General features: G+C 47.4%; 1 protein-coding gene across 2 annotated transcripts in view; it reads left to right on the plus strand.

Moving 5' to 3' along the window:
- Positions 1 to 12850, plus strand: part of HELZ (helicase with zinc finger) — a 1742088-nt gene that overhangs the window by 1041548 nt on the left and 687690 nt on the right. The window lies entirely within an intron of this gene.

The raw sequence follows: 12850 nt of genomic DNA on the forward strand, positions 1-12850 counted from the left end.
GAAAATCAGATGATCCCCTCCCTGCTCCCCTTTGTCTGGTTCTTCTCTTTATTCTTTCATTTGCCTAGCAGGGCATTGCTCTGGGAACCATAAAGTGTTACCTTTCTACTATATTAGCTTTTCTGTGGTTGCCTGACCAGCCAACACTCTTCAAATACACTATTGTACATATATTTTTTAAAGGTTTGCAACATGTTTCTTCCCTCTCCTTTCATCATGCCCCAATTGGCCATGAATCTGGTTCTAATGTCCCTAAAGTGTACACCCTTTGAGCCGTTGCACAGCTGTCATCTGGGAATCCTTACCATCAAGACATCCTTCTTGGTGGCAATAACATCTCCCTGGAGGGTCAGTGAGCAATTGCTTGGGTTTCTTACATTATTGTTCTAATTGACTACTTTAGCAAATGGGTGGATTTGGACGTGGTGCAAAAGGCATATGCGGATACAGTGGTGACATTTCTGAAAGTAGTATTTTTAAGAGAAGGGCTGCAGAGGAAACATTTGAGTAATAATGGTGTTCATTTTACAGCTTCTAAGGTAAACAGTTTTATAAAAGAAATGGGGTGAATCATGTCTATACTTCTGTATATCACCCAGCAGAGAAAGGAGCAGTGGAGAGATTTAATCGGGTAATACAAGGCAACATCCAAACAGCTTGTGAAAATAAAAAGAGGTGGAGTTGAAGAAAATGTAGTGGACATACAGATTGACACCTTCTCTCACTGGGTACAGTCCTTTTGTGCTGATGCAGAGTAGGGAACCATTCACCAAAGACAATAAGGGGTGGATGAATAGTGCAGGACTAGTTGAATGCTCGCCAGAAGTGCTCAAGAGGAACACTGTTAAAGTTGGATGAGCTTATAAAAAGTTGCTGTTTCCGTGCTGTCCTGCCACAACGCAGAGTTGAGAGTAAAGGAAGTTGTACACTTTGAAGCATGCATTTATTTCCTAGTGGTAAGTGGGATGTAAAGGAAAGGCCATCTAACTACTAGTGCCAAGAAGTCCGGAGTAACCGGGAAGGAAACTAAGCTGACAAACTAGATGTTGGGGTCACACTGGAAGACTGGAGCCTCCAGGTGTGCAAAGTGAAGTAGGGTAAACTACCATAGCCTAAGACTGATCTTGAAATGAACTGTTTACTTGCTTCCTCTGCACGATAGGCTTTCAGCTCAACTAGTAATTCAGTTCCTACGCAGATGCGACCCGCGCGGCTAAGAGAGGCTGTTTGTCAGATCCGGAGACCAGGAGCCTTGCTCCCAAGTTCTGCACGGAGGTACGTGCGGTGGGGCACCCGCAACGCCACAGAGTCAAATTGGGCGGCCCGCCAAGAATTAAGACCGGGGACAGCAACTGAATCATCCCGTTCGGCTGCTTGGAGCTCCCGCATCAGGGCAGCAGCCTCAAACTCCAGCTTACTGGCGCCTGCTCCTGCATACCGAGTGCGTTCCTTGACCCCGCTGTAATTTGCGCCCTTGCCTAATACGCCGCTTCGAGGCACTGTACGGTGCTGGTGCCGTGTGTGCGCTCATATCACACTGCGGGAGGGGGGGCTAATTGCCAGGTGACCTACTTACAGTCCCAGGATTGAGGTGAGCACCCCGCCCGGTTCCCCAGCGCGAAACTGGATGGCGGCTCCTTCCGCGCTGCCTACAGTCTTGGAGATGTGGCCCAATGCGCTTACAGGGACTGCTCTACTCCCGAGCGCCTGGGTGAGAGAATGGCAATAACCTCTCCCCCCCCCCACCCCCCTTACTCCTCCCTCCCTGCAAAGTACTGCTGCACACTTGAGACAACTATTTTGTCTGATGCCCAGTGGAGCTACCTAGTTTAGCGATAGGGGAGATGGGCCGTGGATTCCCTCCTTGGTCGTCGCCTACCCAGTCTTTCTTTAGACAGACTTCCTTTTGTCTCTCCTAGTTGTCTCTTCCCTTATCCTCCCTTTCTCACCTCCCCTGCCCCCTCCACTACTTTTCTCTCTCCTTTCTCTCCTCTCCTAATGTATTGCCTATTTTTTGATGGAATGTGTATTTGTTGATCTTTTTCTGTTACATTGTTGATTCTCATGTAAAGCGCTCTAATACCTGCGGGTCTAGCCAGCACTATATAAGTCTCTTTGAATTTAGGGGAGACTGCCAGTCGATTAACTCCTCGTGCTGTCGCCTACTCACTCGGTTTCTGGGCTGTCTCCCCCCCTCTCCCCCATCTCTCATTCCTGCTTTCCCGGTCTTGTCCCCTTTCACTCCTACTCCTTCCAACTTCTGTCCTTTGCCCTCACCTGCCCTAGCCCCTTGTCCCCACCTTGTTTGTTTTTTTGGGAACTTCTTCCCTCACCACTTAAGACTGAACTATTTTCTCTGATGCCCGATGGAGCTACCTGGTTTAGCGATAGGGGAGATGGGCCGTGGATTCCCTCCTTGGTCGTCACCTACCCAGTCGGTCTTTAGACAGACTTCCTTTCGTCTCTCCTAATTGTCTTTTCCCTTATCCTCCCTTTCTCACCTCCCCTGCCACCTCCACTACTTTTCTCTCTCCTCTCCTAATGTATTGCCTATTTTTTTATGTAATGTGTAATTGTTGATCTTTTTCTGTTACATTGTTGATTCTCATGTAAAGCGCTCTGATACCTTCGGGTCTAGCCAGCGCTATTTAAAACTCTTTAAATAAATAAAATGTTAGTCTAAGGTAAGGAATCTGTTGCTAAAAGTCTGTATCAGATGGACAAGTTACTTTTGGAAACGGTTTGTCTGGTAGAGGCTTTATTTAGGTTCAGATCCCTTACCATTCCTCCCCTCTTTGCAAATGGATTTTCAGGGACAGGACTTTCCTAATTCAGCGCCCTAGTTTTAACACTAGTGTCCATGCCCTCCTTGGCACTGCTCTTCTGCCGTGCAAAGTTGCAAAAATAAACTGATTCTGCTCGCTGAAGGGGTGTTTCCATAGGCAGTGCGCATGTCATTCCCGGCGCCACCAACACCACATGGTGCCGAACGACGGCAGCTACCGGCATGCTGGGCTACTTGAAAACATTTCTGCATCCAGTCTTAGAGCTGGAGATAATTCTTGGTTAAGGAATCAGCGGCTAGATAGTCTACCAAATAAAGCATTACTGAAGGTAACATGTCTATCAGGCGCCACCTGTCCAGTGGTTGATGATTACATTTGACAGGTGTCCGTTTCAAATCATCCAGGAGTGTGAAAACACTTCCACCCATCCCATCATCTCAAGAATGTCTGAGGATCATCTCTTCTTGCTTAGTGAGGAAATGCGGGCTCTTTTGGCAAAAAGAGCCATCAAGAGGGTGCCTACACCAGTGATAGGGCAAGGTTGTTATTCGCGCAATTTGCTGGTACCAAAGGAAAAAAGCCTCCACCCTGTACTAGAACTGCGCCGATTCAGATATTTTCTAAACAAAGAGAAATCCAAGATGCTCACAATGGCTCGGGTCCTGTCTGCCCTGAATCCTGGAGAGTGGATGGTATCATTAGACCTGCAGAACACGTGTTTCCATATCCCCAACTTTCTGATGGATACATCTGCCAGTGGATTCCTCACCTTCTGAATATCCCCCTGCGCCAGCAATGTTCAAAAAATTATTTTGTAGCACGCTGGCGTGGACGACGTCATAGGAGCACGGCATCGCGCGTGACTCCGACTGACGTCACTGATTCCTTATTAGGCCTACATCGGCGTGATGAAATCGGTTCCCTTTTTTCCGCGTCGTCGACGCTAACTGTTTCGAGGGATCTTCTGTTGTGTTAGTAGTAACTTTGTTACTATTGGGAGTTTTCTGTATCTTTTCGGTGTCACTGTCTTCTGTTGTGATGTCGTCGAAGAAGACTGGGTTTAAACCGTGTGGTGCATGCGGAAAGATGATGTCCATCACAGACCCGCATGAGGACGGTCTATGGTGCCTGGGTTCGGTTCACGACATCCAGGGGTGTCGATCCTGTTTGAAGATGAATATGAAGGCTCTTCGTGAATGTGAGGCAAAACTCCTTGTTACTAAATTAAAGGGTAAGGAGTCCAGGAAGACTTCGAGGTCGAGATAGACACGCCCGAAGTCAAGGTCGAGGTCGGCTTCGAAGTCGACTTCGGGACATGTTTCCAGATCATCAAAGAAGAAGCATAAGAGAAGGAAGCATAGTTCAAGGCACCATTCGGGAAAAGGATCGGATTCGAAAACGAAGTAGGATTCGAAGTAGTCTTCTAGAAGGCATCGTAAGGACATGGTATCTCCCTCTCCAGATCTGAATCCTGAAGGTGAGGCCTTGCCTTTGGAGTCGCAGAAGCATTCACCGGCTCCAGTGTCGAATCTGTCTCCGGATCCGTCTCAGTCTTCTGAACATGAGGAGGAAGAGGTTCCTGTTCCTCGAGACTCGACGACTCCGGTACACCAACCCGAGGAACATGAGGAGTCGATTCCGGTGCAGCCTCCTCAGGAGCAGCCGGTGGGGTTCGTATCCTCCTTTTACGGGTCCGGGACAGGATCCTTTGCATTTTTTAAACGCCATGTATGGTGTTTATGCGAGAGCCATGTACCCCTCTGGAGCATCGGCTGGTCCCATGGGTCCTTTGGCATACAATTTGAGGGTTCCCCAAGCTTATGCTCTGGCGCCGTTTCTGCCGTCTCCGGCTCAACCTTGGCATTTTTCGGCTCCGCGAAAGTCATCAACGCCGTTTACGGCTTCACCGGCTACGGACCGACCTCGAGATCCAACTCGAAGTTCAACGCTGGCTCCAGCTCCATGTTCGACGCCGGCTCCAGTTCCCCGTTCGACGCCGGCTCCGGCGCCTTCGGAGTCTATACCGGATTCGAAGAGAGAGGTCGAGGCGTGAAGCACAGCGCCCTTTGGAGGTGAGCTTCAAGAACAGGAGGATTATTTTGATGATCAGCGAGATGCAAGTGGTCTAGAACTGTCTCCTGATTGGGGGTTAGCCACGGTGTCTGATGCTCCTTCTAAAGATGTGGCTCCCTACCATGTGGTAATTAAAAAGGCTGCAGAACTGCTGAATTTGGCATTGCCATCTGCTTAGTAGAAGTCGAACATTCTGACTGAAGTCCTCCATTCTTTATCATCTGTGGTTGAGCCTATACTTCCATTTACTGATGCCTTAACTGATCCCATCCTGGAGGTATGGAGTAGACCTCTTATGGCTCCTGCAGTTTCTAAGGCCGTTGCAAGGCGTTATAGAGTGGCTCCTGGTGACCCTGACTTTTTGTCTACTCATCCCTTATCAGAGAGTTTAGTAGTACAAGCTGCCTGCTCTAAAAAATCTGCAGGTGCTTTTCCTCAGGTACCTGGTCATTAGGATTCTAAAAAGCAGGACCAATCTGCAAAAAAAAAAATTTCATCAGGCAGCATTACCCTAAAATCTACAAATGCCACTTGTTTACTGGGTCATTATATCCATGCCTTCATGGATACTGTTAAACAGTTGTCTCCTAAGCTTCCTGAGGCAGACAGGACATTTTTTAAAGAAGTAGTGTCTGACACGCAGGCTGCTGCTCGGCAGGTCATACAGAGCAGTATGGACACAGCAGATTCAGTGGCTAGAGTCATGGGATCTTCGATTGCCACTAGAAGAGCTGCCTGGCTAAAGACTTCTGAGTTCTCTACAGATGTTGAGGCTGCTTTAATGGAGTTGCCCCTTGATGGCTCAGGCCTTTTTGGTAAAAAAGCTGATGCTGCATTGGAAAGGTTCAAAGACAGCAGGGCAACGGCCAGGTCTTTGGGTTTGCCGCCTAGAGGCTCTGTGAGCAGAAGATACAGGGGATTCGGAAGATCTTCTTTTCTTCCCTATAAGCAGGCACAGCAGCAGCAGCAAAATCCTTTATATAGGTCATATAGGGGCAGACAAAGAGCTCGTCCTCGTGGACGTCAGGCCTCCTCCTCCTCCACTTCCTCCTCTTCTGCCCACCCTCCTCCTACAACAGCAAAGCAGCCCTAGATCCGCCATTCCGGATCATGCGGTTCCTGTGGGGGGCCAGCTTACCTATTTACTGCGGGATGGGGAATCGGTTACATCAGATCTTTGGGTTCTCAATCTCGTAGAGAATGGGTATGCTCTTCCCTTTCGGGAGTTTCCCTCAAATTACCCTCCTTGCCAAGGTTTTTGCACGGAGGACCACCTATTGCTTCTGCAGGAGGAAGTCCTGGCACTGGTAAGAAAGGGTGCAATAGAGGTGGTTCCAGAGCAGGAGTGGGGTCAGGGATGCTACTCCCGGTATTTTCTGATTCCCAAGAAGGATGGCAGACTTTGTCCAATCCTAGATCTCAGGATCTTGAACCTTTACCTGAAACAGAAGAAGTTCAAGATGCTCACCCTTGCTCAGGTTCTTCAAGCGCTGCTGGGAGAAGACTGGATGGTGTCGATCGACTTGCAGGGTGCGTATTTCCACATCCCCATCCTGAAGTCGCACAGAAAGTATCTCCGTTTCACGGTGGGATCGCAACATTACCAGTTTGCGGTCCTTACGTTTGGACTTACTACTGCGCCTCGAGTCTTCAGCAAGGTGATGGCTGTGGTGGCAGCACATCTCAGAAGGTCAGGGATTCCAGTATTTCCTTATCTGGACGATTGGCTGATCAAAGCAGAGTCTCCAGAGAAAGTGCTCCATCATCTGCAAGAGACAACTCAGTTGCTGTACAGGTTGGGTTTTTCAATAAATGTGCCCAAGTCTCTCCTGGTGCCCTCCCAGCGAAACCTGTTCATAGGTGCTGTACTGGACACAACTGTGTGTCGAGCATTCCCTCCACCTCAAAGGATTCTCGACATACAGGAAATGATTCCTTTATTTTACAATGGAGCGGTCGTTCCAGTCCCGAAGGTCCTTCGTCTGCTCGGTCTGATGGCTTCCTGCATTCTGTTGGTCAACCATGCACGCTGGCACATGAGGGCACTCCAGTGGTGTCTCCGCATGCAGTGGTATTAGCACAACGGAGATCTCAGGGAGTCAATCAGGATCTCCAGAGATACTGCAGCAGATCTGTCTTGGTGGAGCGTGGAAGGCAATCTGTCTCAAAGAATGCCCTTTAATCTGCCTCCATCGGTGGCCACGGTGATAAAGGATTGCATCCACCGTAGGGTGGGGTGCTCATCTGGGGGATCTGGAGATCTTTGGTCTTCAAGGGAAAGGTTGCTTCATATCAACCTTCTATGGTTGAGGGCGATACGTCTGGCACTCAAGGCCTTCCTCCCTTCCCTTCGCGGTCGGTTGGTTCAAGTCCTGACGGACAACACCACCGCGATGTGGTATGTAAACAAGCAGGGAGCAGTGGGGTCGCAGTGTCTCTGCAGAGAGACTCTGCATTTCTAGTCCTGGGTTTAGGACCATATGATTTGTCTGATGGCAAATCCTCTGGCCGGTGTTCTGAACGTACGTGCAGACAGTCTCAGTCGGCAGTTCTCAGCCGACCACGATTGGAGGCTCCATCCAGAGGTAGTTATTCGGACATGGGGAACTCCTCAGGTGGACCTGTTCGCCATTTGCGAGAATGCTCACTGTTCTTCATTCTGCAGTCGCCAGTATCCGATGCAGGGAGCTTTGGGGGACGCGTTTCAGTTGAGTTGGGACACAAAACTCCTTTACGCGTTTCCTCCAATACCCTTGATTCCTCGGGTTCTGAGGAAGATACGTCAAGACCGGGCCCAAGTCATATTGGTTGCTCCGGATTGGCTAAGAAAGGTGTGGTACACAGATCTTCTCCACCTCTCCTCGTGCCCGCCGCTCCATCTCCCTCTCAGGGCAGATCTCCTCTCTCAGATGGAGGGGCAGGTTCTACACCCCCACCTCCAGACCTTACACCTTCATGCCTGGAGATTGAACGGGGCAACCTGAATTCCTTTTCTCTCCCACATGATGTGTTGGATGTCATTCTATTTGCTAGGCGTGACTCCACTAAGTCAATCTATTCTTACAGATGGTCTAAGTTTGTTACTTGGTGTGGAGAAAAGTCTATTGACTCTTTGAAGGCTCGTTTGTCTGATATACTTCAGTTTGCTCTTTTCCTAGCTCAACAAGGGTTTGCTGTAGCTACAGTCAAAGGTTATCTTTCGGCCTTTTTGGCATTTCTCTGTCTGCCGGATCAGCCGTCCTTGTTTAAATCTCCGGTTGTTTTGAGGTTTCTAAAGGGTGTAACAAATAAATGTCCTCCTACTCCCGTTATTGTGCCTCAAATGGACTTGAATTTGGTGCTTACTTTTCTGATGGGTTCTCCTTTCGAACCTTTACATAGCTGTCCCTTGAGACTTTTATCTTTTAAGACGGTCTTCCTGATTGCGATTACCGCGGCAAGGAGGGTAAGTGAGCTTCAGGCTCTTAGTTCAAATCCCCCATTCTTGACCATTCATGCTGAACGAATGGTTCTCAGGACCAGGGCTGCTTTTCTGCCTAAGGTGGTAACTCCCTTCCATCTAGGACAGTCTATTACCCTCCCTACCTTCTATCCTCCTCCTTCCAAGGAGGAGGAGAGACTTCATTGCCTGGACCCTAAGAGGGCGGTGAGCTTTTATCTTGATAGGACAAAAGACTATCGAGTGGATGACCAGCTCTTTGTTGGGTTTGCTGGCTGCAGAAAAGGAAGAGCTGTGCACAAGCGCACACTTTCAAGATGGATTATACTATGCATCAAGATCTGCTACTCCCTAGCAGGTAAGGAGCCTCCAGAAGGTATAAGAGCTCACTCTACTAGAGCAAAGTCATCAACATCTGCTTTGTCTAGGGTTGTTCCTGTAGAGCAATGGTCTTCAATCTGTGGGGCGCGACCCCCAGGGGGGCCGTGGAGGCATTTGAAGGGGGTCGCGCTCTTCATTTTATAAAAGAAAACTTCCCAAACGGTTATTTCCGGGACTCTCCTGTGCTGGGGAATCTTAGTCAGCTAAAGACACCTTTCTAATAGTGTGTTGCTGGCCTGTGAAAGAAATGCAAATGTGTGCAACGAGTTAATCTGCAAATGTAAAGGATTTGCAGATTAACTCGTTGTGAACATTTGCATTTCTTTCAGGCCAGCAGCACACTTTCAGAAAGGTGTGTTCAGCTGCCTGCCTGGATTTGATTTCTCGGAGAGTGCAGTTGCATTCAACTGATCAACTCACTTCATGTTTTTGAGGTTTGTATTGAATGTGAGAAAAGGGATTTTAAAAAAAATAGCACTTGAAATGCGATCGGAAGAGACATTAGAACGGGACAATATTGGGGTGCAAAGTGCTTAGAAGTGCTTAGAATTTAAATAGAGAAGGGGGTGGGCTTATTTAAGCATCGTTTCTTTAAGAGAAAAAAAAAGATTTTGTCACAATCCTGGTGTGAGTATCCTGGGAAGGGCAGCAGTGGGGCGAGGGCATCTTCGGGCATATAAAATAGAAACAACTCGGACAGCATTCTTTATAAAGGGGGAAAACGGCCCATTGCCTGCGTTAGGAACAGCTTGTGCCCTCTCTGCCTTTACCATTTGAAATCATTTTATGGGTTATTGTTAAAAGGGGAAAGTAATGCAACTTGTGAGGGGCTTATCCTGGGGGGGGGGGGGGGCTTCTGAAAAAATTGCATTTTTAAATGCCCCCCCACACATGCCAGCACACAAAAGAAGGGGTTGGGGGGTCAGTTTAGATAAGAAATGACGTTACTGCTATCCACTATCTCGGGGTGGATGGTATGCACCATATCAAACAAGCGCTGAACACTGCCTGAGTTAAAAAATATGTCCTTCTAGCTAGGATTCTGTGTATATCTCTGTGGGGGTTGTGGTCATGAGAACTGTATCTAAAGTCAGAAAACTAAAGGGGCACAGGGCGGCTCTTCACCCATGTCCTCGGAGGAGCAACAATGATGGGGTGAAGTAATGAGCAAATTAACAGAAATGAAAGAAAACACACATTGTAAGACTCCGGCATATGACCTTGCTTGGAGATCGGGATAGGAGCACCCTAGGAAGCAGAACCCCTGGTTATGCTCGGCAAAGATTGTCAGTGGTTTTATGGTGGGGAGTGAGTGGGAAGAAGCACAAATGTTAATGAAAGAGTAAATTGGGGAGGGTGTCAAAACTGACTATGTAAAGCATTGCTACAAATTAAGCAAACAAGGGATGTTCTTACTTACAGCACCACGTGCCCAAAATGTGTGCATATATAGATACAAATACACACAAATACTCCATTTAAAACAACCTATTTCCTCCGGAACTGAAGGTGCGGCATCACAAATGCTTTTTTGAGGGGGTGGGGGTCTATCAGGGCAATCCAGTTTGATTCTCACGAGGAGATGTGCGTTTTTCAATGAGTGTGTATTGAACGAAGGGTGGGGGCAGCCATCCATCCACGGCCCCCACCGCCAAACACACCTTTAAGCATAACAAGGCGAAGGCATAGCACTGCAGATGTGACTCAGTGCATGGAACACAGTTCATGGGCTAAAAAGGGATGTTGTACTAAAAAGCAGCAACACGTGTTGCCGCTCTGTAGAAGGCCCTCTGTAAAACTGTACTGGTTACCTTTTTGTTGCTTATTGCTATATTTGGGTGTTAAACTGGTACTAATGCGGTGCAACCACAGATTTACTGTTTCTCTGTAGAACATTTATAGTTGTCAATGATAAGGAATACTAGGTTCTACAAATTTTTGTCAAGAGGGGGTCCTTATGCCTAAAATATTTTGATGGGGGGGTCCCGGCATCAAAAAGTTTGAAGACCACTGCTGTAGAGGATATTTGTAGGGCGGCAACTTGGACCTCCCTCCACACTTTCGCAAAGCATTACTGCTTGGAAACCGAAGTGAGGAGGGACGACCATTTTGCGCGTTCAGTCCTCCAGGATTTTCTGGTATAGGAGAGTGGACACCCTCCTCCGGGAGTGGGGACTGCTGTGGAATCTATTCACAAGGTGTGTAATCCACTGGCAGATTTATCCATCAGAAGAACAAGTTACTTACCTTCAGTAACGCTTTTTCTGGTGGATACAGTATCTGCCTGTGGATTCCTCACTGACCCACCCGGCTCCCCGTTGTCCACTCTTCTATATCTGAGTTTATGGCAATGTTTAAATGTATTTTTATATATAGTATATATATTGTGTTTTTCATGCATTGTCTTCACACTATGTGTGTTATCTTGATTATTATGTACTGTGTACACTGTATATGTATATATCTACTGTCATTGGTCCGTCCGGGTGCCTCGAAGGCACGGAAAAAAGGGCGGAACTTATGTCATCACGCCGACGTAGGCCTAATAAGGAGTCTTTGACGTCAGTCGGAGTCGCGCGCGATGCCGTGCTCCTATGACGTCGTCGGCGTGCTACAATTTTTTTTTCCGAACGTTGCTGACGCAGGGGGATGTTCACAAGGTGAGGAATTCCACAGGCAGATACTGTATCCACCAGAAAAAAAGTTACCAAAGGTAAGTAACTTGTTCTTCACACCCACAGGCATTACTTGTGGTTCACGATTGGCCACAAGTATTTTTATTTTGTTGTGCTCTCATTTGGCCTCACCAACGCCTCTCGGGTCTTCACAAAAGTAATGGCTGTGGTTGCAGCCCATCTGCAGAAGCTCGGGAGCCTGACTTGCCCTACCTCATTGCCTGGCTGTTGAAGACTGACTCATCCCAGACAGTCGTCGCCCACCTCCAAATTATGACAGACCTGCATTCGCTGGGGTTCACGATCAACATGCCAAAGTCCACCTGACTCCCTCTGACGCTCCCTTTCATATTAGACTATCTTGATCGAGTCAAGTTCCGTACCTATCCTCCGGAATGACAAGTCAGGGGTATTCAGGTTATGATTCCGATGTTTCAGCCTCTGTCCTGGATTTCTGTGTGACTAACTCTGAGGCTGCTAGCATTCATGACTTCCTGCAGGTAAAGCATGCCTGTGGCAAATGCAGGCTCTATAGTAGGACCTGAAGTCCCAATGGGTGCAACATCAGGGAAATCTATCTAACCTTGTCCAGGCACTGAAAAAGATCTACAGTGGTGGCTGAGGAATCGCAATTGAATACGTGTCAGACCCCTCTTCTTTTTCCACACAGAGTTCCAAGTATTGACAGATGTGACCCTCCTGGGTTCAGGAGGCCATCTGGGAGAGGTGGAGATCAGTTTGTTGGAGCTGAGCGTAGGTTACACTGAGAAGAGCCCTTACTCATTGTGTGAAGAAGTCCGGAACTAACAAGCAACTGCTAATCAAGTTCCTGGTCTACAAAAATACTAATGGGTTGTTTTGTGACAACACTGTGTGAAAATAGCATGGTCCATTCTGTGTAGGGCAAGGTAGCCACATTTGCTCTGTTGCAAGCATTTCTGGTTTTAGTTACCTGGGAAGTGCCCTCCTCTTCAAGAGTTTGCATGCTCACTGCTTTGCTGAAAGACTTTTACATTAGCAGTTAAAGTTACCTTATTTTACATTACATTAACTTTTTTTATTACTTTGTATTACTTTATAAACTTTATTCCAACCATGTCTCCCTTTTTCTGAGGTGGTGTGTAGTCTGAGGCTATATTCCGGTTATATTGCTCTGTCAGTTTTTTGTCTGGCCTAAAGCAAGCAAATAATCCACTTTGGCAAGCGCTATATGAAGGTCCAACTTAATTTCTTATCATGATGTTTGTGTCTTTGTGGCCCATGCTTCCCTGCCCGCCACCATGTACAGATGAATGGTACAACTGAAAATTCAAATCCTCTCGGACTGTGTAGATTTATAGGTAGCAAAATCTACTTAAGGAGCAAGTATCCAGCAGGAAAAACATCACTAAAGATGGGTAACCTTTCTATTGCATATTTCAGAGTGGATGAAAATGTGATACTGATATATTGTAACCAAGCACCTTAAATTATTCTTGGAAACATTTCTTTAATAC

The sequence above is a fragment of the Lissotriton vulgaris genome, chromosome 7, assembly GCF_964263255.1.
Source record: "Lissotriton vulgaris chromosome 7, aLisVul1.2, whole genome shotgun sequence".
In the NCBI taxonomy this organism is placed as follows: domain Eukaryota; kingdom Metazoa; phylum Chordata; class Amphibia; order Caudata; family Salamandridae; genus Lissotriton; species Lissotriton vulgaris.